This window comes from Trachypithecus francoisi, unplaced genomic scaffold (genome assembly GCF_009764315.1).
Source record: "Trachypithecus francoisi isolate TF-2019V2 unplaced genomic scaffold, Tfra_2.0 Lachesis_group16, whole genome shotgun sequence".
NCBI lineage: Eukaryota > Metazoa > Chordata > Mammalia > Primates > Cercopithecidae > Trachypithecus > Trachypithecus francoisi.
The window spans coordinates 10,944,216-10,970,170 of record NW_022681461.1 but is presented as its reverse complement, the minus strand read 5'-3'; positions in this window follow the sequence as shown (position 1 = coordinate 10,970,170).

The window sequence follows — 25,955 nt, the reverse complement described above, 5'->3', positions numbered from 1 at the left end:
TCCCAGCTACTCGGGAGGCTGAGGAGGAGAATCACTGGAACCTGGGAGTCAGAGATTGCAGTGAGCCGAGATCACGCCATTGCACTCCAGCCTGGGCGACAGAAATAAAAAGAGGTGGTGTGTTTGTTGATCAGCCCATCTACTCATCTTCTGACGTTTAGCATCTTCTTTTCCCTTCCCCAAGCCACTGTAGGCAGAAAATCAAGTTGGGAGTCTGAGGAAAGCTACTCCAATCACAGAAACATTCTTGTATTATCTGTGTTTCTACTACTCAAATGTCACTACTCAGAGTGGGAGCCGTGGACCGGAAGCAGTAGCAGCAGTGCCTGGGAGCTTGCTAGAAACACAGAATGTCACTCCCCAGCCCAGACTAATGAGAATCTGCATCTTGACAAGATCCCTGGCTGACGCCTGTACAGATTTACAGTTTGAAGAGTACCGGTCTAAAGGCAACAAATCATGATGATTTTATTTCAAAAATCCAAGGGCCCTTGGGACCCCAGAGAATGCCACTTCACTTGAATAAAACCAGACCTGGGTGCCCTCTCTACCATGGGGGAATTGCCACTTTGGCCCTCCTGAACTCTCTGCTTAAGACTCAGGTGTGTCCCTCTTGTCTCATCCTCCGGTGAGCCCTCAGGACTGGAAGGGCCCATGGGCAAGGACACAGATCACAGGGCAACCTCTGCCTGCATCTGTGTCTCCTGCCTCTTGCCCATCCCTTCAGCACAAAACTGAGCATTTGCTGTGCATCAGACCCTGGGGTGGCTCTCTGGCTACAGAGGGAGAGGAGGATTCCTGCCCCAGAGGGGCTCCCATTCTATGGGCTGATGCTGGAGGGAGAGAGATGACAGGCAGCTGGTGAGTGGGAGAAGTCTTGAGACTCTCAGGCCCGCCAGATGCCATCACCGACAGACTGCTCATGACAGCCAACATCAGAAAGGCCAAACGTCCTGGGAGTAGGAATCCCTGTCTTCCTGGGGAAGGCTCCATCCATTCAGTATCTGTCACATACAAAGAGACAACTTCCAAGACACAGTGTGTGCATGTGGTATTGAACGTTAAAGAGAACGTAGGCTGCCGAGTGTGCTGTGTGCCATCTTGATGTATTATTCTCTTTCACAAGAGTTTGTCTCTTTTTTAAAATTTATTTATTTTCTCAGAAAGCAAAACTTGCATCCAGGAAAATGACAGCATCAGGAGAGTGACTCAGTGTTCTCTCATATTCCTCAGTCTTCACACTTTCTTCAAGCAGCCGGGTGGGAAGAAAATATTGACGAGTTTCTGTCTCACTACTTGGTGCCTACAGTAGCACTGAGCAGGCCATAGCAGATTGAAAATTTCTGTCCTTCCATCCCAGACTCAAACTAATGTCACTGCTAACTAGGGGACATTAAAAGAGCCCAGACCAGCAGTAAATTGTCATCAGTGATCCCTGAGGCTGGCCCTGGTCTGACCTGGTGCCCTGTACACCATGATTGCCCTGGTGATGGCCTCAGCCCTGCCACCTTCACCACTCCATCTTAATGATGGACAGTACCGCAGGCAGCTCCAAACAGCCTCAGCTGCTGCATCCCCAACCCTCAGCTGCAGCCTGCATGTAGAACTGCCCTGGTTTCCCCATTCCTGCTCCCTTGGACCTTTCGCTGGTAAAACAGGAGACTGGAGGAAGACCTGGGGAGGGGAATGGGGGAAAAAGCCTCACTCCAAGTCAGTATGACTTCCTTAAGATGATGATTGCATCGTAAACCAGCTCATCAACATCTAACAGGGATGGGATGGTGGAAGGAGATTTGGGGGAGGAAGACTCAGTTGAGATAAGAATAACTCTGGGAATGTCAAGAATAGGAAGCTGGGATCAGGTAATTATGTGGTCTGCTAGGAACCTTAAACATAATTTTGAAAAGTTCAGTTGGAGTTCTAGTCTGAGCCTTTTAAAGTAAGTTTACTATTTTTGAAAATCATTCAAGCAAAAGGTGTTCCTTGTTTTAAAATAAAATAAAAATTTAAACGATTAAACATTACTCAACTACCACTCTTAACCCTTTTGCATATTATGTCCTACATTTTATGTATATAAAGACAAATAGAAATAGAAAATTATAGATTTGGATACAGCATAAGATGGAATCATACTGCACATACTAGCTTGTATGTGCTATTTGGTTAATCCTATAATCACGAAAATCTTCTATAATATCATTGTAAATTACTGCATAGATTTACATTGATATATACACTATAGTTTTTGCAACTGACTTGCTGTTATTGGATATTTAGACTGTTTCTTTTTCTCTACGTACATCTTTCTATCTGTTTATCTATCTATTATCTATCTATCTATCTATCTATCTATGTTTTACTAGCCTAAAGAGTATTAAATTATGTTCTTATAGTTAAATCTTTGTATACATCCTCAACTATTTCCTCAGAATAAACACATAAATATATAATCGCCTGGTTAGAAAGAACTTGCATTTTAGGAATTTTGAAGTATATTGCCAAGGCGTCTTCTAGAAAGCTTGGACCAATTTGTACTTTTGTGAGAAATACCTTTCTCACTCTAACCAGTGGTTTTTGGGAAAAATTCCCACTGTGTCTTAAGGCAAAAGATTGGATTTAACTTTTATCATAGTTCCGCCAAGAATCCTCCTTGGATTCTCTTTCAATCATGCATAAGATAAAATCTGAGTCTCCAAGAGCCTGGGGTCCAGAAGAAGGCATCTCAAAGACTGGCTGTCTTTGCCTCCTATGTGCTTGAGGGGGTGAGTTAGAAAGTGAGAACCCTGGGCACCACAGCCAGAGAGGCCACTGCACTGTGCCTGGGTGAGGGACACCGTGACAACCGATTGCTGCCACCATCTCATTGCAGAGCCTGTGTGTGCTGCCACAGAGAGCATCACAGCTACTGGGAAGCAAGAAAAAGTCCGACATATGTAAAGGAATAAAATAAACAAGGAGGAGGATCGACCTGAGCAACCAGGGCTGTGGCCCCCCAGAGTGGAAGAGACAAAAAGGTATGTTAGTTAACAACAACAACAAACCTCTCAAAGAGATGCATTCACAGAACCCCTAAAAGGAATTTTAAACCTAAAATGTGTTTGCAAGTTAAAACATTTAAAAGGAGAATTGTAAAGACAATAATCATGGCCAGTGGTTAAATATCTTGTAACAAAAAATGCAAACGAAGAAAAGGAAGAAAGGAAGGAAGGAAGGAAGCAAGGAAAGAAGGAAGGAAGGAAGGAAAAAAGAAAGCAATGAGGAAAATTATAAGAGAGTTGGAGACTCAAGAAAATCTTTTATGCAATAGTGAGGAATTTCAACAGAAAAAAGAATAAAGAAGTAATAAAAAAATTCATAAAAGAAAACATGAACTAAAGAAAACTTCCATTTTAAAATTGAAAGATCTTGGCAAGTGCCATGCATTATTAATAATAACATTAATGATAATAATAATAATATAGACCAGACCAGAGCTGGCCAATAGAACTTCCTGCAGTGGTGAAAATGTTCTGTGCAGTTCAGTATGGTAGCCACCAGCCACACGGGCTATCGATCACTTGAAATGACTGGTATGAGGAAGAAACTGACTTTTACATTTCATTTAGTTTTAATTTATTAACATTTGCATTTAAATAGTCATATGTGGCTAGTCACTATCACATTAGAAATCAGATCTAGACATTTCCTCATGAAATTTCTTAAATATAAGCATTAAAATAAAAGCTTATAGACTTGTGGACATTCGTATTCAAGGGGGGATACATTCCAAGACCCCCAGTGATGCCTGATACTGTGGATAGTATATTATGTTTTCTCTTATACATAAACATGATAAAGTTTATTTTATAAATTAGGCATAGTAAGGCATCAACAAAAATAACAGACAATAAAATAGAACAATTATAACAACATGCCAGCATCACTACTCTTGCGCTTTGAGGGCCTTATTTAGTTAAGATGCGGGTTACTTGAGCACAAGCACTACGATACCACAGCAGTTGATCTGATAACTGAGAGGGCTACTAAGCCACTAAGGGGTAGGTAACTATCCAGCAAGGATATGCTGAATAATTCACATCCTGGCGGGACGGAGGAGGACAGCATGAGATTTCATCACCATACTCAGAACGGTGCACAAAACTTACACATTGTTTAGTATAACGGTGTAACAAAACTTACAAATTGTTAATTTCTAGAATTTCCTACTTAATATTTTTAGACCTTAGTTGACTGCAGTTAATGGCAGGTGACTGAAACCTCAGAAAGTGAAACCAAGGAAAAAGGAGAACTACTGTATAGAAAATCAGATTTGTATTGGACTTCTTATCTGAAACACTGAAGGTTAAAATAAATAGAAGAATTTACAAACTTTAATAGAAAACACTGATTGGAGGCGGGTCACGGTGGCTCACGCCTGTAATCCCAGCAGTTTAGGAGGCTGAGGCAGGCAGATCACTTGAGCCCAGGAGTTCCAGACCAGCCTGGGCAACATAGTGAAACCCCATCTCCACAAAAAATATAAACATTAGCTGTGCGTGGTAGCACTTGCCTGTGGTCCTGGCTACTCTGGAGGTTGAAGTGGGAGGATTGCTTGAACCTGGAAGGTCGAGGCTGCAGTGAGCTGTGATCATGCCACTGCACTCCAACCTGGGCAAGAGAGTGAGACCCTGTCTCAAAAAAAGAAAAGAAAAGAAAGAAAAATCTAGATAAAGAACAATACAGTAGAGCAAAAGGGATTATAAGGAAAGGATTAATAAAAATAAAACTTGAAATTAGTGTAATATAAAAGATAAAAGAAAAATAAAATAAAAATTTAGTTTTTTAAAAGATAAAATAGGTAAAATACTAGAATGGTAGGTGAAACAGATAGAAAACAAAAAATACAACATTAAGAATGAAAAATGAGTCATAACAATGGATACTAAATAAGAAAAAACTGTGTTTATACTTTCTGCAACTACAATAATACTTTTTTAAAATATTAAAGTTGATGATTTTCTAACAAAAGATAAAGCAACAAAATTGGCTCAATGGTGTTAGAAAAAGAAACATAAAAATATTCTCAGTTCTGAGGATTTTCACAGCTAACATCCATCTTATATTCAAAGAATAGCTAATTCTTAGGTTTTTAAAAATTTTCCTGTCTATAGAAAGTTATAAGTTCTTCAATTTGTTTTGAATCTATTACAGTCTTTTTTTTTTTTTTGAGACGGAGTCTCACTCTGTCCACCAGGCTGGAGTGCAGTGGCGCGATCTCGGCTCACTGCAAGCTCCGCCTCCTGGGTTCAAGCCATTCTCCTGCCTCAGCCTCCCTAGTAGCTGGGACTACAGGCGCCAGCCACCGCACCCGGCTAATTTTTTGTATTTTTAGTAGAGACGGGGTTTCACCGTGGTCTCGATCTCCTGACCTTGTGATCCGCCCTCCTCGGCCTCCCAAAGTGCTGGGATTACAAGCGTGAGCCACTGCGCCCGTTTGAGAAGGGTAGCACTGAAATAAAGACTATAGAACAATAAACATATGAATAAAGTGACAGATTTTAAATAAGAAATTGGCAGATATAATCCAGCAAGAGTGGAAGAATGACAATTACAGCATGGCCCAGTAGGGTGTATTAGTCTGTTTTCATGCTTCTGGTAAAGATATATTCAAGACTGGGTAACTTATAAAGGAAAAGAGGTTTAATGGACTCACTGTTCCACATGGCTGCAGAGGCCTCACAATCATGGTGGAAGGTGAAAGGCACGTCTTACATGGCGGCAGACAAAAGGAAAATGAGAGACAAAGAAAAGAGGTTTCCCCTTACATATAAAATATATATAGCTGTCAGATCTAGAGAGACTTATCCACTACCACAAGAACAGTATGGGGAAACCACACCCATGAATCAATGATCTCTCACTGGGCCCCTCCCACAACATGTGGGAATTATGGGAGCTACAATTCAAGATGAGATTTGAGTAGGGACACAGCCAAACCATATCATAGCATTTATAATTGAAAGAAGAGCTCACCGTTAGAAAATCCAGAAACATAATTCCTAATTTAATTAAAGAAGAAAAGCAAAATAATTGTATCAGTAGATTCTAAAGAAGCCCTTGATAACATTTCGAAAATGTTCTTCATCAAAACTCTGCCTCAGTTCAAACAGAGGTAAACAGTAAAATGGAGACATCCTTAAGAGTATGAGAAACACATTAAAATGCTTAAACTGTTTTTATTAAATCAAAGATAAGAGTGGGTGCCCTATTATTTCACACAGTTTGAAGATTCTAGCAAGATACATTATAATCAAAATTCCTCAAAATGATCTTCATTTTCAGATAGTTAATGTATTCCTAGGAAATGTGAAAGATTATTTAAAAACCATTTAGAAGTGAGATTTTGATAAGGTATATGTAGTTGTGTTTGTATACATAAACTCAAGAATTCTTTCCCCCGATATAGATATAACTGGTTAGAAAAAGGAATAGAAAAAAAAATGCCATTTATAATAGACACAAACACTATGAAATCATCAGGAATTAATTTAACAACAATGAAAACTGTAAAACTTTATTGAAAGACTTAAAACAAGGTAGAAACAAATGGAGAAATATATCACGTTCCTGGAGGAGAGACCTAGTATCTGAAGTCTCCTTTGTGCATGGATACACGAAAGTCATTTCCCATCAGAATGCCTCCTCTTTTTCTGTGGGGCTTTAGGAATTGGACTTCTTGATTTGAAGTATTTATGAAAGTACAAATGTGTAAGAATTTCCAATAAAAACTTGAAAAGGAGGAATAAGAAGGGGTGGCAGAGAGGATTTTGCCCAGCCAGATGTGAAAACATACTATAAATCTGCTGGATTCAACATAGTGAGGCGATGAAGTTAGGGCGGGTGAAAGCTAAACAAGCTCCCAGACTCATTGGAAGAGGTAGGTTGGAGGAAAGCGAACGACAGGAGAAAGACATGACAAAGGGCTTTTCAAATTGGGGTGTATGAATATCTGTAGGGATCTGACAACTCCATCTGCAAACCTAAAATTTGTTTTATTTTAAATTATAATGGCAAAAAACAAAAAACATTTACTCTGCGTCATCTGATCAACACTGATAGCTGAGGACTGCCACAAAATTTCTCTGCCATTTTTGCATTTACAATTAAGATTCATTTGCAAATTGCATTGGTGATAAGTAGCACTGATTTAATATCTCTGTGCTCGTAAGAACAGAGGTGGATTTAAAACATAGATGAAGTGTTTAACTTGAGTGCCAAATGCCAACACACACCAAACTGCTAACCCTGGCCACCTTGATGGAGCAAAGGGTGACAGTGCAGCTGGATTTGAATGGGCCAAAGGGGACGTTAGTTTTATATTTATTACTGAGTCTACTGCAACAATCACATAATGAGGTTGTACTTTGAAAGGAGAAGTCAATCAAGTCTATGTAGCTCAAAGTCCTAACTATCAAAGTGGGAGGGCATTTTATGGCTCAGTGTGATAAGTACTATAACTTAGGGATGGATTGTTTTTGGTAGTGTGTGCATTATGGTATATGTAGGGGTGTGAAATGGTGGCCCCCAAAAAGATCGGTCTAGGTCCAAATCCTTGGAGCCTAAGGATACTACTTTATTTGGAAAAAGGGTCTTTGCAGATGTAATCAATTAAGGATGTTGAGATGAGATCTTCCTGGATTTCCTGGGTGGGTCCTCAATCCCAAGACAAATGTCCTGATAAGAGGTAAGCAGAGAGAGATGTGAGACGCGCAGAGGAATAGGAGATGTGAAGACAGAGGCAGAGATTAGAGTGATGCAGCCACAAGCCAAGGAATGCCTGGAGACAGAAGCTGGAGGATGCAAGAAGCGGACTTTCCATCCCTGCAGGGAACATGGCCCTGCCAATGCCTTGATTTCAGAATTCTGGTCTCCAGAACTGAGACAGAATACATTTCTGTTATTTCAAGCCAGCCAGTTTGAGGAAACTTGTTACGGCAGTCACAGCAAACTGATATAGGAAGGTAGCTTATATTTTTCCGGAATGGTTCAGGCAGGCTTCACCAGAATTGTGGCTCTTTTAAGCTGCACCTAAAGGGGAAGTAGAAAAGGGAAGGAAGGCTACTTTGGGCAGGGAAGACAGCATGAGCAAAGGCACAGAAGCCTGAGGGGTTGGATTCGGTGTGGCTGGATGTATTTAACAGGTGAGGTTGGGGATAAACCGGAGGGTGAAATATCATGTCTTCTGCTTACTCTTTAGCTGAAGAAACTAATTCACAAACAACTGAAGGATATCTCTGAGAGGACTGAGAAAATTCATGTCAGAGAAGAAGTCTGGTAAAATCTACCTTCACTGTCACATTCACGAGGCAAGAAATTGCATCCCTGCAAAGCCCCGAGAAAAAGAGAACTGAGAACGGACTCCTCGTATTCAAAATGCAGCAGCTTGTTGGGTCTTGAGGGCTCCCTTCACAGCCAGTTTGCTCACATTCCTAGGCGGACAGCTTGCTCTGGTATCCACGTAATCCCTGCCAGAATGGGAAGCCCCCAAGCTAGGTAGAAAACAAAATATTTTCACCATTTGACACAATAAAGCGATAAAGCGTGTGGCTCTTGAGTAGAAGAACTGTCGCAACCACGAGAGTGTTCTGTCCCATCCACCCACTCCATGCCCAGTGGGAAACAAGTCTCCCCCAGCCAGCATGTCAGAAGGTGGCCAGGACAGTGACAGAAGCCACCCCCTTTGATTTCTCTATGTGGACATGACTTGCCACTGGCGTGGATTCTGCCTCCTGCTCAGCAGTGTTTGTGGCAGCTGAGAGTACCGTCTCCCTGATACCCTTAGGAATACCCAAGTGGGGTGTTGCACACTGAGGCCAAAAATGGATGTGCGCGCATGCCAGGATCACTTGCAGATGTATGGTTGAAAACATTTGTTTCACAGGACTGACGCTATAAATAGGGTGTGGATCAGCAGGAAGGCAGCAGTTTCCATGGGTGGCCTTGTCTCTATGGCAGAGATATTTCCCAGAAGCTCACACCAGTGGGGCTGGCTCTGGATCCAATGAAGCTGCCGCATCATCACTGTGACATGGCTCACAACTGCTGCGGCGCCAAGCTCTTTCCCTCACTGCTCAAAGACACATCTGGAATTATCTCCAGAAACTTCCGTGACAGGCTGGGGGCCCTCATCCGCTGGCGGCACACCATGCGTGTGTGTGACTGTGCGAATGTGTATATAGTGTGTATGTGTGTGTATACGTGTGTGTGTATGTGGGTGTGTATATGTGTATGAGTGAGTGTGCGTGTGTGTATATGCGTGTCTGTGTGAGAGAGTATGACTGTAAATGAGTGTGTTTGTGTTTTTGAGTGCCTGAGTGTGTGTGTGTGTGTGTGACTGTGCAGGTACATCTGTGTATGTGTGTGAGTGTGTATATGTGTGTGAATGTGTCTGTGTGAGAGAATATGTGTTTATATGTGTGTCTGTGTGAGAGAGTGTGTGACTGTAAATGAGTGTGTTTGTGTGTGTGAGTGCCTGAGTGTATGTCTGCGTGTGTGTGACTGAGTGTGGAGGTACATCTGTGTATGTGTGTGAGCATGTATGTGTGTGAGTGTCTGTGTGAGACAGTGTGTGACTGTGCAGAATGTGTTTGTGTACATGAGTGCGTGGGGGGTGGGGGGGACTATGTGAGTGTGAATACCTGAGTGTGTGGATGTGTCTGGGTCTGTGTGGGGAAAATATGGGTGTGGGAGTGTGTGACTGCGTTACTGCATACATATGTGTGTGAGTGCATGTTGCCCAGGCTGGAGTGCAGTGGCATGATCTTGGCTCACTGCAGCCTCCACCTCCCAGGATCAAGCGATCCTTGTACCTCAGCCTCCAGAGTAGCTAGGACTACAGGGGCGCACCACGTCCAGCTAATTTTGTTGTATTTTTAGTAGAGACTTGGTTTCACCATGTTGGCTAGACTGGTCTCGAACTCCTGACCTCAAGTGATCTGCCCACCTCTGCCTCCCCAGGTGCTTGAGTATGAGCTCCCAGGTGCTTGGCATGAGCCACCCCACCCGGCCCCAAGTGGGAGTTCTGTCCACCTCAGAGTGGGAGGCTGTGGCGCAGCTGCATCTGGCTTTCCTCCAAACTGAGGAAGAGGCTTCCTGCCTGCTCTTGGGCAGAACTTAAAACCTGGGGCTAGGAGAGTAAGGATGTAAAGCAGGTTGAGTAAAGGACGTAAAGTGGGGACACCTGGTGGGTGACAAGGCGCACAATGGAAGCCTGTGGTGGGAGGGGACAGCAGCAGCAGCTGCAGGAGGAGGAGGAGGACTCACCTTGCCTGTGCAGGCCTGCAGGAGGAAGCAGGGGAGTGGGAAGGAGAGGGTCAGAGCCGAAGTGATTCTTCAGCTCCAGCAGCCCATGAACTGGCAAGACGAAACAAAAGGAGAATAACAACGCTTCTGTGGGACGAAGGGCTGGTGAAGCAGAGCAGTTGAAGGCTTGGTCTGGAAGTGGTTATGACAGAACTTTCACATGGTTGGGAAGAAACCCTGGGCCTCACTTGCTGTGTTCCCCAAACATTTGTTTCCCTTCCCAAGTTGGAAATAAATGAAGGCACTGTGTGGGGTTCTCTGACATCCATCATCTCATAGTCAAGCCTCACAAATCTTAGGACCATTTTCCAAAAGGCGAGATTGAGGTTCACAGAGATGAAGTAACTGCCGAGGGTATAGGGTAGGGTCATAAGCCCAGGTCTCGGGGATGTGCCTGGGCAATGGCAGAAAGTCCCTCTTGCGCTTTTCTTGGGTAGTAATACAGATATTCTTGATGGCAAAGGGTATCTCCCTCCCCTTGTGACACAAACACTAAGTGCTTAATTTGTCTGGAAACTGTCGTAGACACTAAAATCCACTGTCTCATTTGCTCTTCATGATTTTGCAAGTTAGCTCTCATTACCCCATTATCTGGAGCAAACAGAAGGGACTTCTCCAAGGACACACAGCTATGTCATGCTGGAGCCAGGATTCAAACCCAAACCCATTTGATGCCCATGCTCTGATCCACTGTGCTACCCTGCCTTCCTCATGGGAGAAAGGGCTCCTCCCACTGACTCCCTGCCCCCCTTTTGGCTCTGCCCGCGAGAGGAGGTGCGTTGCACCCATGCAACAATGCTCATTGCTCATTACACACGGCCTCCCAGGCCTCCCAGTGATTAAGCCCTTAGAACTTCCCTTTGGCCGCGGGTGACATCATTGCATAATTAAGGTGACTGTGATGCCCAACTGCGTGCACCAAACAAAGGTTCCTTGTTTTAATTTATCATCCCAGCTCTCCTTGTGCAAAACTGAGCTCCAACTGGTAATTAAGGGAGACGGTTTAACCTGGCTGAATGGGAGCAGGGCTTGGGGCAAAGTGGCAGAAGGGTGACCCAATGTCAACTCTTAATTTGATATGGTAATGAGGATACCAATAAAAGATAATAAGGAGTAGGCTTACCCCAGAAAGAGGAGAGCTCGACACTAATCTGAAGCTTTCCTTTTATGTAATTTTCTTGCCAAGTAGCTAAAAAGATTGTTTTGTCTCCTTTTATTTCTCAGCTGACCCTTTGATGGAGCTACTACTGAGCAGTCACATGCCCTGAAGTTGGTCACTTTCTACCCAGAGCATCGTGTTAATGCACGTAGATTCTGCAACACAGGCTACAAAGATTCAAAGACAGCTTTGCCATTTGCTAGCTTTGTGACCCCAAGGAAGTTACTGAAATTCCTGTCCCTCAATTACTGCATCCATAAATGGGCAGTTGCAATATTAGTACCTGCCTCATCAGGGTGTTGTGGGGATGAAAGTGAATTAATATATGTTCAGTCTCAAGGTCAGTGCTTGGTGCATAAGCACTTCGTGTCGGTTATTATCGCCTTCAAAACTCTCTTCACTATCTGTGTAAGACTTTCCAGTGTCTTGCATAGATTAAGTGTTTAATAAATATCTCTTCATGACCTTTTCTGTCTTCCCCTCTTTCCTCTCTTTGTCCTTCTCTCTCCACAAACGGGGACCTCGTTTCTACCTTCACGCATAAAGTGAAATATGGGGCAGACCCATTAGTTTGCAAGTGCAATGAGTTAGGAAGGGACTCAGCCCTTGTGGGGTGCGGAGGCCAGGTGAACAGCAACCTGGAGTGTGGGAGCCGGATAGAGAAGGTGGTTGGGGCACGGGTTTGTATATAAAAAGCAGCCCACAGATGAGGTTTCGCTGTCTCTAGGAGCTGACCAAGCCTGGAAGGGACAGTCCCTCCAGGGCCAGCAAGACCTCAGAGGTCAAAACATCAGAATGCAGAAAATGAAAGACATGGTTTATAAAGTCTCTTGCTTTCTCCCCTTCTGAGAATTGTCATTTGCCTTAATGTAACTTACATTCAGGGGACTCTCACGGAAGGCTAAATTGTACAGCAAAGTTTGTTTTCCTTATTGAGCTGAGCTCCCTTGATCCCCCATAGCTACCTGGCCAGGATGGGGACTCAGACCTTACCAGGGTCTGCCAGCTGGGGCCAGAGCAGTGCCCTCAGATGTCTCCTCGGAGGGGCACTCATCACCTGCATCTACCTGTCTAAGTAACGCCTCTCCTTTGGGGTGAACTGTAACCTGCCTCATCGCAACCTTTCCCAGCTTTCCAACACTTTCCCAGTTACTTCCTTATTTCCTCTCCTGAATTTCCAGACTGTTTTTTCTATTCTTCTTCTTCTTCTTATTTTTATTCCAACAGTTTTTGGAGTGCAGGTGATTTTTGTTACATGGATGAGTTCTTTAGTGGTGAATTCTGATATTTTAGTGCAGCAGTCACCCAAGCAGTGTACATGATAGGCATATGCCATCTTTTATCCTTCACCCCCCTTCCAACCTCCCACCTGTGAGTCCCCAAAGTCCATTATATCACTCTGTGTTTTTGCATCCCCATACATTAGCTTCCACTTATATTTGAGAACATAGTTTTCTATTTCTGAGAGACTTCACTTATAACAATGGTCTCCAGCTCCATCCAAGTTTCACAAAAATACATTATTTGTTCCTTTTTTATGGCTGAGTAGTATTCCATTATGACCACTCTGTCAGTGGGCACTTAGGTTGGTTCCATATCCTTGCAATCACAAACTGTGCTTCTATAAACATATGTACGCATGTCTTTTTCATATAATGACTTCTTTTCCTTTGGGTAGATACCTAGTAGTGAGATTTCTGGATCAAATGATAGTTCTACTTTTAGTTCTTTAAGGAATCTCCACACTGTTTTCCATAATGGTTATACTAGTTTACATTCCCACCAGCAGTGTAGAAGTGTTGCCTGATCACTGCATCCATGCCAACATCTACTGTTTTTAGACTTTTTGATTATGGTCATTCTTGCGGGAGTAGAGTGGTATTACATTGTGATTTTGATTTGCATTTCCCTGATGATTAGTGATATTAAGCATTATTTCCATGTTTGTTGGCTGTTTGTATATGTTCTTTTGAGAAATGTCTATTCATGTCCTTTGTCTATTTTTGATGGGATTATTTCCTTTTTTCCTTGCGGATTTGTTTGAGTTCCTTGTAGATTCTGGATACCAGTCCTTTGTCAGATGCATAGTTTGCAAATATTTTCTCCCACTCTGTGGATTTTCTGTTTACTTTGCTGATTATTTATTTTGCTGTGCAGAAGCTTTTTAGTTTAATTAGGTCCAATGTATTGTTATTATTATTATTTGAATTTGCTTTTGGGGTCTTATTCATGAATTCTTTGCCTAAGCCAATGTGCAGAAGAGTTTTCCCAATGTTATCTTCTAGAATTTTTCAGGTCTTAGATTTAAATGTTTGAACCACTTTTTTGATTTTTGTATAGGATGAGGGCTGGGATTTAGTTCCAAAAGATAGAGGAAGAGGAATTCCTCCCTAAATCATTCTAGGAAGCAGTATCACCTTAACACAAAACCAGGAAAGGATATAACAACAACAAAAAACTGTAGACCAATATCCTTGATGAAAACAAGTTCAAAAATCCTCAACAAAATACTATCTAACTGGGTTGGGTGCGGTGGCTCACACCTGTAATCACAGCACTTTGGGAGGCCAAGGCGGGCGGATCACGAGGTCAGGAGATCGAGACCATCCTGGCTAACACGGTGAAACCCCATCTCTACTAAAAAACACAAAAATCTAGCCGGGCGAGGTGGCGGGCGCCTGTAGTCCCAGCTACTCGGGAGGCTGAGGCAGGAGAATGGCGTAAACCTGGGAGGCGGAGCTTGCAGTGAGCTGAGATCCGGCCACTGCACTCCAGCCTGGGCGACAGAGCGAGACTCCGTCTCAAAAAAAAAAAAAAAAAAAAAAAAAAAAAGAAATAGGCACTTAGACCAATGGAACAAGATAGAGAGAACCCAGAAATACAGTCAAATATTTACAGCCAACTAATCTTCGACAAAGCACACAAAAACAGAAACTGGGGAAAGGACACTCTATTCTGTAAATGGTGCTGGGAAAACCGGTAAGCCACATGTACTAGAATGGATCTAGGTCCCCATCTGTTCTTTTATGGACATTTTCAGTTTCTGTCATTTGATATATGTTGTGTATCTGCCTTTAAGTGCCTTTAAAAAACATGTGAGTACCTTGAGGACAGGGACCGAGCAACTGCACCTTACTCATTCTAGTGTTACTCCTTCCTTCTCTATATTCCTAGCATTCAGCATGATGCTTGGTACATGAGCATTTGATGAGCATTTATCAAGTAATAGGAAGTTAATATTTTATGTTAAGTCTCCCAGAAGCTGACACTCAAGCAAGGATTCAGAGCAAGTTGTTTGTTTAAACAGTGATCCTAGGAAGCACTGGTAGGAGGGTAGAGAAGGAGAAATGGAAGTTGTGGGGGCACTGTTTAGTGCGTGCTAATGACCTGTTTACCACTGATGGCAACTCGGGCTCAATTTTGCAGGTACTCTGTAGAACACAGCTCAAGTTGTCCCATCTGGGTTATTTGTCCATATGCCACTGGAGGTGGGTTGCCCTGGGGCCAGTGAACTCCATGACACATGAGCAGAACAATGGCCAGAGTAGACCCTCCACAGGGTCCCAGATGGCTATGGCAAGAAATCAAGCCATTGACCTTCAGTGCCAGTGTGTTATGGGTGGGTACCTAGCCATCTGCTATACCTAAGTTGTAAAATCAAGGTTAAATAGCCACAGGTTCTAAAATTGAGGTACCTGCAACTATCAGCCAAGACGCAGAGAAAAAACAAGAACAGATGTAAAGTCATTTACCCATTTTACTGTTATTGTCTTGAGTTTCTCATGACATCGAGAGTAGGTGGTTGACATCCTCATGGCCCCCTGCATTTTGCCACCCTATGCCTGGCTCCCACAGCTGGGAACATCTGGGCTGCATCCCAAGGTAAGCTGTCCAGAAAGCTGTGGGATGGCCAAGATGTGCCTTGGTTGAGGTGGGCTGGGGGACATTCCAGCTGCCGTGACTTCAACTCCCCCTGGATAGCCCTCCCCTTACTCCAAGCAGCAATATTTCTCCAGGGATGTTGCTTTCATCTTTTTCCATTCACTCAAAGAAAGGGCACATTTCCTCTTTGCAGAACAAGTTGACGACCATTTCCTCTTGGAAACATCTGTGCCTCTAGGCTCCAGGCTAGGTCTGCCTTTCTTGTTTTGCCCCCAAGTTCTCCCACTGCACAGAGGTAGGGTCCTCTTGGAGCCTTGGACCACATCATCCTGGTGAAGTGCAAAATAGGATAACTTTGAGTAAACTTAAAGCCAAAGGTAATCAAGATAATCTGGGTCCTTGACCTAGTTCAGGAGACCTACATTAAGAAGGCAGAGCAGGATGCAGTGGGAATGGGGTGGAAAGTGGAAACTGTTGACGCCAAATGCTCCTGAGTCTGGCTTGAGTGCAGATGTTGTCACTTAGCTCAATGCACAAAAGCATCCCAGCAAAGTTCCATGCTTTAGATATTCTTGAATTTGGCAATTTTTATTTTATATTTTTGGACACTCTTCTGGAATAATCTGTCAATTAACATATACCAGATTCGCTTTGTTTTTTTTTCCTTTAGCAAAACCCTACAAAAATGTTTCCCAAATCCATCAGTTCCCCAGGGTTTTCTAGTAATCACAAGCAGACCTCCCCATGTGTCGGCCGACTGCGGTGTTCCCTAACATTCCACCGGTACCGCAAGTTTGAGTACTCCTCTGGGACAAAGCCTTCCGTCATGCTCTGGCCAGGATCCTGCGCTGACAGAGCCAGGTACATCTGTAGAGTTGACAAGGGTAGTTTTTAGAAACACAGCAAATTGATTCCGGATTATGTTTTAAGTACAGTAATGAGGTTAAAAGAAAGAGGAGCAGACAAAACAGGTACCACAGATTAGAAAAGAGAATGATGTCACAAGAATACAGGCTTACCAGCTCAGAAACCTAGGTCTCATCCCAAAATGCTAATAAGTATCAATGCGACCTTCAAAAAATTCCTCAACATTGCTGGCTTCACTTTCCTTCTCATTTATCAAATGGGGCATTGGACCATATTCCAACTCTAAAATTGTTAAGAATACATAGACTTTCAAAATACGTAATACAGATGTCTTCATACACTTTGGAGAAAAAAACAGCTTCTTACGTGATAAATAGATACTTAGAGTGGAAATCAAGTAGCACATGGGAAGAAACTGCACAGGGAAGCTATCTCACTATTAGGTAATCCCATCTCTCAAATTGAATAATTGTATATTTTTATAAATGGTTTGTATTAGCAATACCTTGAAATAGAAAATACTGTTTTTTAAAAAATCATTTAAAGATTTTTCTTCTCATTCTTTCAGGTGTCAGAATAACAACCTCAATTTATTATGACTCTCTCGTTTGTCAGGCGTCACGTTACAGTAATCACTAATTCACACACCAATCCAATGGAGTAGTCGTTCTTATGCCCCTTCTTCTGATGAAGAAATTAAGCTTTGGAGAGGTTAAAGACCTTTCCCAAGTCACACAGCTGGTAAGTGTCAGGGCTGGGATCTGGAACCAGACATCGACCATAGTGATGATTTCTATCCATTCATCACCAGGGCCATCCTGGTGATACTGAGAGAAATGCTCTGAAATTCACTTGACTTCTCTCCAATGTACTTAATGCTGTGAAAAGGCCTTTCAGAAAAGGTAAAGACTGAGAAGCTGCCTTTGTCTTCAGAAGAATTCTAGGGGTCCAGGCTGTGTGAATTATGGGTAATCAGCATGATATCCCCAACAAGAAGGGAGGCTCTAGCTTGTTGGAGTGCTTGTTCTCTCTCCTTATTATCTACTCCTGGTAGAGGTAACACAAATAGCTCCTCTGAACAACAAAAGGGTCATCTTCTCAAGGTCTTTTACCTTAAGACTTAAGCTTCACCACATCGCATTGATTTAACTCCTCTCTTTTGCGTTTGGCTTGCCAAGATTTCAAAAACAAGTATTACTGTGTCACCAGATTGGTACTTATGGAACTCAAGTTTGATGGTTTTGTCTGAAGCTAGAAACAGAATTAAGCAATTCCAAAATGACCATCAGACACCAGATTCTATTCCCAGCCCCTCCTGGGGCAAGGAAGAATGATGCGATTTGCCAAGTGTCAAATCCACCCCACATGGCCAGCCTGAAAATGCATCCTGACTCAGGCTTTTTCTTGTTTTAATTTGTTTATTTGTGATGGGGACTTGCTGCTTCTAGGAGGGTCCCATTAAAAAAAAAAATCTCAGAAGACATCAAAAACTTCTGGCAAAACAACATCTTGATGATTTAAGTGTAAATATGTCAGAGACATATGGTTTCTATTATTCACAAAATAACACATGGGTTTAAAAATCAAGGGGAAAAGTGTTTGGTAAAACACATTGAGGACTTGGCTAAATGTTTTTTAAAGGTCAGTTCTGAAGCCTCAAGGGGGAAACCCACTGAGGGAAACAAATCCAGGCTCCCAGCCCCTCCCTCGTTTGTCTCTTTTCTTGATCAGAGATGGCACATGTGTCGTCACCAGAGCACTGATGCATCTGCCACCACAATGACGTTTATCCAGCAAATTGTGTTTTGATGGACAAGTCTAGATCCCGATTTAATCCCTGTTGTTTGCTAGCAATGGCAGTTTGAGGCAAGTGAATGGATCTGAAAAATAGAAAAATATAGCTCCCAGAATTATTGTGAGCATTTGTGTTACTACACGTCAGTGGACTGGCACGTAGTAGATGCTTAACAAGAGGCAACTTTTAACAATAATCATTGTTCACTTGAAAAGTGGTATTAGGAAGGGTGGGTAAGGGAACCTAGGACCAAAATTGTTTCTGGAGTATGAAGAATCCGTAGGATCACATGAGATCCTCTAAGCCCCTCTCTACCGAAAGATGCAACCAGTGGGGAAATAGGGAAAGTGTACCAACAGTTGCTAGACACAAACAAAAAACAAGAAAGAGCACAAATCTGGGAGGTCATAATAAACTCTGTCTCCGTTGACCAACTCACCAAGGTACTTGTTCAAGGCACACTTTTAAACAGTTTTCCTAATTTCAGGAGATTTATTCAAATCTGATAATATTTGGATTAAGTTTTTTAAGTCAATGAATTTTGACAGCTTTATTGAGTTATGACTGACTTACCAAAAAATGACACATCTTTGAAGTGTATAATTTGATAAGGTTTGACATACGTATATACTTGTGAGACCATCACCACAGTTAACATACTAAACGTATCCATCACTAAGAATGATGTTAGCTATAGGTTTTTTTTGTCTTTTGCCAGGCTAAGGCTATTCTTTTATATTCCTAGATTTGTGAATTTTTATCAGAATTTGATGTTGAGTTTTGTCAAAACCATTGTGATTATTGTATGGTTTTCTTTTTTAGTCTGTTAGTAGAGTGTTTTATGTCGATTGACTTTGTAATGTTAAACTGTTTTAGCATTCTTGCCATGATACAATATCCCTGTTGGGTTTAATTTGCTGAAGTTTGCTAATAATACTTGCATCAGTACTTATGAGGGACATTAATCTATAGTTTTTTTCTTACAAGGTTTTTGTTTGGTTTTGGTGTTAGTGTACTGCTTCCCTCATAGACTGAGTTGTAAAGTATTCCCTCCTCTTCGATTTTCTAGAAGAATTTGTATAGAGTTCATATTATTTATTTCTTAAACGCTTGGTAGAATTTGCTAGTGATTTGGTAGAATTTGCTAGCCATCTGGGCCTGGGATTTTATTTGTTGTAAGGTTTTAAGCTACCAATTTAATTTCCTTAATACATATATTATAGGGCCTTCAGGTTATCTGTTTATCTTAAATGAACTTTGGTAATTTGTGAGATTCAAGAAATGTTCCCATTTTATGTAAGTTCTAGAGTTTATCGTCCTAAAGTTATTGATAATATTTCATTACTATCATTTTAATATATGTGTCATTTGTAATGATGTTGCCTCCCTCATTCGTAACATTCTTAATTTGTATCTTTTCTCATTTTTATCCTGATCAGGGTGGCTAGAGGTTTGTCAGTTTTAATAATCTTCTTAAAGAACCACAGAACCAACTCTCGATTTTATTTATTTTCTCAAGGTGAAAGGTCAGGTCATTGATTTGATAGTTTCTTCTTTCCTAATAAAGACATTTTGGTGCTATACATGTCCCTCTATGTACTGCTTTAGCTTCATTCTACAAATTTTTCTATATGTTATATTTTCATTTCATTTCATTTAGTTTAAAATGTTTTCTAAATATTTTTATTTCCCTTTTAATGTTGATAGTGGGACTAAGAAGAGAAATTGGAAGACAGCATTTCTTTTAATTAAGGCTCTACCACTGTAAACATCCTCTGATAGTTCTCTAATGTCTTTTACCAAAAAGTTGATTGAATCTTTTCAGTCCCTCTATTTTTTGGCATCACCGATCTTAATATTTCTGGTCAGATATAAATGTTATTTCAATATGAGGTACAGTTAATATGGTATATTCAATTAAATCAGATGGAATAAAGATGTGGAGAAGTTTATCAGGGAAAAATAACACTGACGCTCAGGAATCCTTCATGGGGAAACAGAACATAGCTGCAATCAAAAGAACAAAGGAAAGGAGACTATTATTTAACAACATATACCAAAGAGTCTGCCAATGAACCTCAAATTGCTAAGAACTTTCCACACATATTTTCTTTGCCCAACCTGAAGAATTTTTGAGCTGATGACGTGTGAGTGCTCTTCATATAGGCATTCTGTGACCCGCTTCATTTGCTGTTTTCTTGTTGTGTTTGCCCTTGTACATTCAGTTTCAATTAAGAAAGGGAAAGAGGAGGCTGTATACTGCCAGCTTAGCCCTGTAAATATTTGCAGTGTTTATGACAGATGTTTTCCTGTTATGAAGGAATCTGACCTTCATTAAAAATCTGGAACTTTTAAAATGTAATGGCAAAACATCACAAAAAACAGCAGGGTTTGCTGGAGATTTTCATATATTTCAAGATGCAGAGTCTAACTTGAAGAAACCAGTGATTATCACGACTATTAACTATTTGTTGGGAAAGTGGTCAGAGGGTAGAAAAGAACCACAGTTAACTCTTTTGTGGCTCTAATCACCATCCTACTCCAGCATTCTGCAAGACGGGCCATTTAATACTATCATTTCATAAACCAACAACATGGCTTTCATTATATCTAGTGAAGCATTCTTCTTCCTGATGTTTGGAATACAAATTAAAGCACACACAAAACCCTAAGTATCAAGCTTATGTGTTTCTCATAATTTTTACCGTTAAAGTGATATAAATGTGTGACATATGAAAAACTGCATAAAAATACCATAAAAAAACATAATACAAGTTTTAGAGTTTTCCAACTGACCACACCTTTTCCCTCAATTAATGGGTTAAGACAATCTGAGTTTCCCTAGGTCCACTAACTTCTTTTAGGTTGAGGCTTATGGGCTTGGATTCACCCACTTGGCTGACATGTTGCCTTCTTTAGGATTATTGGGATTTGGATTCACCATGACTTCTATTTGAAGGGGAAAAAAACAGTATATATGACATTGTTGTTCCTCAGGATTGCCAGAACTGGAATGTGCAAATTGTAGAAACCGTATGCACATGGACACAATGTATGTTACTTGCGTAGTACACCCAAGAAAAGAAAAAAACTAGAGTGCTGCGACCAAGCGCCATCTAGAAAATTAACTCTGAGCAAGAAAAGTAAGTCACAGAAAGGCACGTACAATATGAAACCATTTCTGTGTTTTTAAAACTCCCAGAACAATACCATAATTAGTTTATGGAAACATACATATATGGTTAAAACAAAAACAGAAACAGAAAAAAGGACTCAACAGTTCTCAAGATTATGGCTTCTTCTGGGAAACTAGAGAAAGGAATAGAATTGAGTGGGCTAAAAAAGGTAATTCAACTTTATCTGAAGTTTAATTTCTTTAAAAAAATTTGATGAAATATCAATATAAATTATTTATAGTTATTTATTTTATATATTATTTATTTGTTTATACTTATATAAATCTAGGTTGTGGGAACACAGACTATTTTCCATTCTCTATTTTCTCTGTCTTTTAAATATTTTATAATTAAAAATTTAAAAAGAAATTTATATTCCCTGATGTGGAAAATTCTCCCTTGTTAAGGGAAAAAGTGATTATAGAAAAATATATGTTTTCTGTGACAATTTCTGAAAACGATGAATATAGAAGTATATATTCATATATATATTGTAATTACATATATAGTTAAATTATATGTTTATAATTACATATAATATATACAGTTATATATTATTCATATAGTTATATATAATAAATAAGATAAATTCAATTTATATAATGTATAATTCTACATGTATATAATTACATATATAAGTAACTATATAATTATATATTTATATAATATATTATATAATTAAACATATTATAAATACCTAAAATATGTAATTAAATATATAATGAATATATATAATTATAAATACATAGAAGAAGTTGACCATACACAAAATTGTTTTTTGTAGTTACGTGCTGGCAAGAAAGTGGAATTGTGTGAGGGGTATGGGTAAAGGGGTACCTTCACTTTTTTTACTTTGTATACTTACCTAATTTTATGAAATGCACGTGATTCATCTATTGCTTTATAAGTAAATAAATGAAAAGACAAACCTGTGTTCTTTCTACGAAAACAAAGGATAACAACACTAGCAATGTCTACATATTTCATAGTCTTCAGAGCCTTGTCTCTCTGAAGAACTGCAGGAATTTCACTCAACTCAGTTTTCTCTAGATCACAAAGACCTGTATTTCTCACTCCAAGACCCCAAATAAAGGCCAAGGTAACCTTATCTCATTGGCTATTCCTTGAAGGAGGAGATAATTGATAATACTGAGAACCCAACCAGGATAAGCCAGCCAGAGCACAGGCGAAGAGTGGAAAAGGCACTGGTTTAGGGTCAGTTAGTGTCCCCAAGCCACCGGAAGGCAGTGGGTCCCCACGACTGAACATGATGTTCTAACAGAATTTCAGAAGTTTGCAAAAGCCTAAGAGGTTGTAGGACTATATTCTTGCTACATGGGATGCCCTTTGACTTCACTTCCATCCCTAATTCCGAATCCTTTAGGTGGATTGTCTCAGCCACCTGCCTGCTAAGGCCCCAACCCTCTCTTTCCTGTGCTCCTGGCCACCAGGGTGGAGGCGGCCAGAGGATATCAGCTTCAAAGCTGTGGGCCAGGTGTTCTCCCTGCAGGTGGATGGGGCCTCAGCACTGCCCCGTCTGCCCCCGTGTGACTCCTGTCATGGTGCTCTCTCCTGTCCTGGATGATGATTTCAAACTTGACCCTCAGCAGGTGCCCTCAACTACTTCACAGAGAAAAGACAAGACACTGGCCAATCACTCCTCTGTGTCCCAACAGCAAATTAAACACCTATCTGCATTTGGGCTCACAATGTTCTCTGTCTCTCTTTCTGCTGTGGCCTAACCCTCCACTTGTGCCTCCCAACCCCATCCCCATCCACCAATCTAAGCATGTTTCTCTACCAGGTGTCTCTTCTCTTACCTGTATCTTCAATATCTTTCTCTCTACCCCCATCAGCATTTAAACATATTCAAATCTCTCACAAAAAGATCTACCTTCAGTCTCATTCACCTCCAGCAGAACTTTCTCTGAATGTCTACGTGCATGTTCCTCCATCTTGCTGCTTGCCCTACTCAGAAACCATGGGCTCTCTACCAAGCATCTCTTTTGCCCCCAGCTCTTCTCACCCCACCCTCTTCCATCCCCTTAGCCTTTTCCAAGGAAGACTATATCCTTGATCATTCTTTGTCATCTTTGCAGGGTGGGTCTCTGACTTTATTATTGTGGCTGATGGTGGCGCCTCCTTTCCATTCATTGGCCAACGTTGAGAGCTGCATGTGCTACTTCAGAAGCAAGCTCACCTTGAAACAAATGACTTAATTTTCTACTGGACACTAATAGTCTCATATCATAAAGGTAAAGCCTGAATTCTGCCTTTGAACATGACTTTGACCATCCTCATTGTGAAATAATAATCCTGGCCTTATTCTGGGGCACATTGAGTTGCTCCTGAGCACATGCCAACTGATCCTCAAATATCAACCTTGACAGAAGGATTCTCTGAGGTGATGGATAGCTCATCTAGCTCCCTGCATTATATCCCTTTTCTTAATCTGTACTGTAGTGTAATTAATTGTTTGTGAGTCTAGCTCTTCCATCAGCTAGTGAATAGGACCATTTCTTCATGGCCATTGTCTAGATCTTTGGATGGTGGAGGACTTACTGAAAATTGCCTAGTAATTAGAGCTTGTCATTGGACAAATCTGAATTCAAATTCCACCTCCTTTACTGATTAGTTGTATAATTCTGGGTAAAGCACTAGCTTCCCTGAATCTCAGTTTTCTCATCTGTAAATTGAGAGAGGAATAATTCCCATTTTAGAGGCTGTCGTATGGGTGTTTAATCCATAGTAAATGTCTGAAAAATAATAGCTATTATTAATTATTGTGTCCGTTATGACCAGTAGGCACACAACAGGATTAGGGCCAATGTATAACCTTGTGATGCTGCCTTTAATTTCTCTGTGGCGGGAATAGGTGTTTCTTCAGAGGTTTCAGATGAGGTACTGTATAATTGTCCCATAGTCTGAGATCCTGTCATACATCAACTTAATCTGTGTTATCTGATCATATATTGAATGAAACTTTAGCATAACCGACCTCTATGTCTTCCTGCTGCAAACCTCTCTTTGGAAGAATTTGTCATGCCCAGCAATTCCATGGCTATATAACTGAAGCCTTCAGTTCAGCTCCAGTGGGAGGCCAGGGGAGGGCTTTGGGGAAGTTGTGGGTTTAAAGCATCCTAGAATGAACAGAAATATCATCTGGAGAACAAATTTTCTCTCCTCCCACTGTTTTCTTGCCTTTCTTTTTCTTTTATTTGGTTTTTGATGTGTGTGAGAGAATAAAAAGAATAAAGGAGAAAGGCAGAAAAAGAAATGTAGAGTTTCTTTGAAGGTCCTCAGAAGCAAATCCCCTAATTTCTGGGCTGGAGTGGGATCGCCTTACCCTCGTCAGTGGGGAGGAACGTGGTGCTCTCTAGACAAGGATCTCCTCACACGGCCAGGGTGAGCATGTGGTCCAGGGTTAGGGGCTGTCAAAAGAAAATGACCCTGTGTCACAGTGGCCTGTGGCCCTACAGCTGGGAGAAATTTGAGGAAAGTGGCTCTCACACTGTTGAATTGTGCAGATTAAGACGATTTTTTTAAATGAAAAAAAAATCCTAGCACAATAGATGTCTAGAAAATTTGAGGATTTTATGAAAGTTTAAAGCAATTACTATCTACTCTTGCTACTATTTTACAAAAGAAAATTTTAACATCAAATATGAACTAAGGATTCATATTGGAATATAGGACATATAGGAAATACAGGAAAGTCCTTTCCAGAAAACAAAAAATTTAATTTCAAACGTACAGATCTTTCTTCACCTATCTTTCATCTAGCTATCTAGTTATTGTCTATCTACCTAAATGCTTATCTGTATAATTCTATAGCATGTTTTTTCCTCCTTTCTTTGTGGACTTTTTATTATGAATCAGCACCAGTCCTCAGAGCAGGATCCTAGAACCATGCTTTGGAGGTTACCTATTGTAACAGCTTTAATTTACAGATGATTATTCTGTAACACAGAGATTAAGTGACAAGTCTCTTATGGTTTTACAGCTAATAGCAGCTCAGATCTACAGCCCATTCTTAAATTCCTATTCTTACAACCAAATGTTACTTCTTTCCTATGTCATTACAATCACCATCAAAAGACACAATCAGCATTCTGGTATCTGTTGCAACAGGGCATGAGGAGTCCACAACCTCCCACTGAGAAATTCAGGATAGCTGTTTTGTAACTCTCTTCTGTTACAGCTTTGATATAGTTTGGCTTTGTGTCTCTCCACCCAAATTTCATCTTGAACTGTAATCCCTGGGTGTTGAGGGAGGAACCTGGTGGGAGGTGATTGGATCATGGGTGTGGTTTCCCCCATACTGTTCTCATGAGTTCTCATGAGATCTGATGGTTTTATAAGGGGCTCTTTCCCCTTCACTTCTTTCCCATGATCTCTTGCCTACTGTCACGTAAGATGTGCCTGCTTTCCCTTCTGCCATGATTGTAAGGTTCCTGAGGCCTCCCCAGCCATGTGGAACTGTGAATCAATTAAACCTCTTTTCTTTATAAATTATCCAGTCTTGGGCAGTTCTTTATAGCAATGTGAGAACAGACTAATACAAGCTTCAATCCTGTCTTGATTAATTTCATTGGTCTTCCTACCCAGAAGTCCCCTCTCAATGCTCTGTTGTTTAATGTTGCCACCACATTGCCAGTGCCCAGTCCTGGGACATGGGAATCCTGGGTTGCTTACTGCTCCTGTTTTCTCATCCTTCTGAGACACCAAGTCT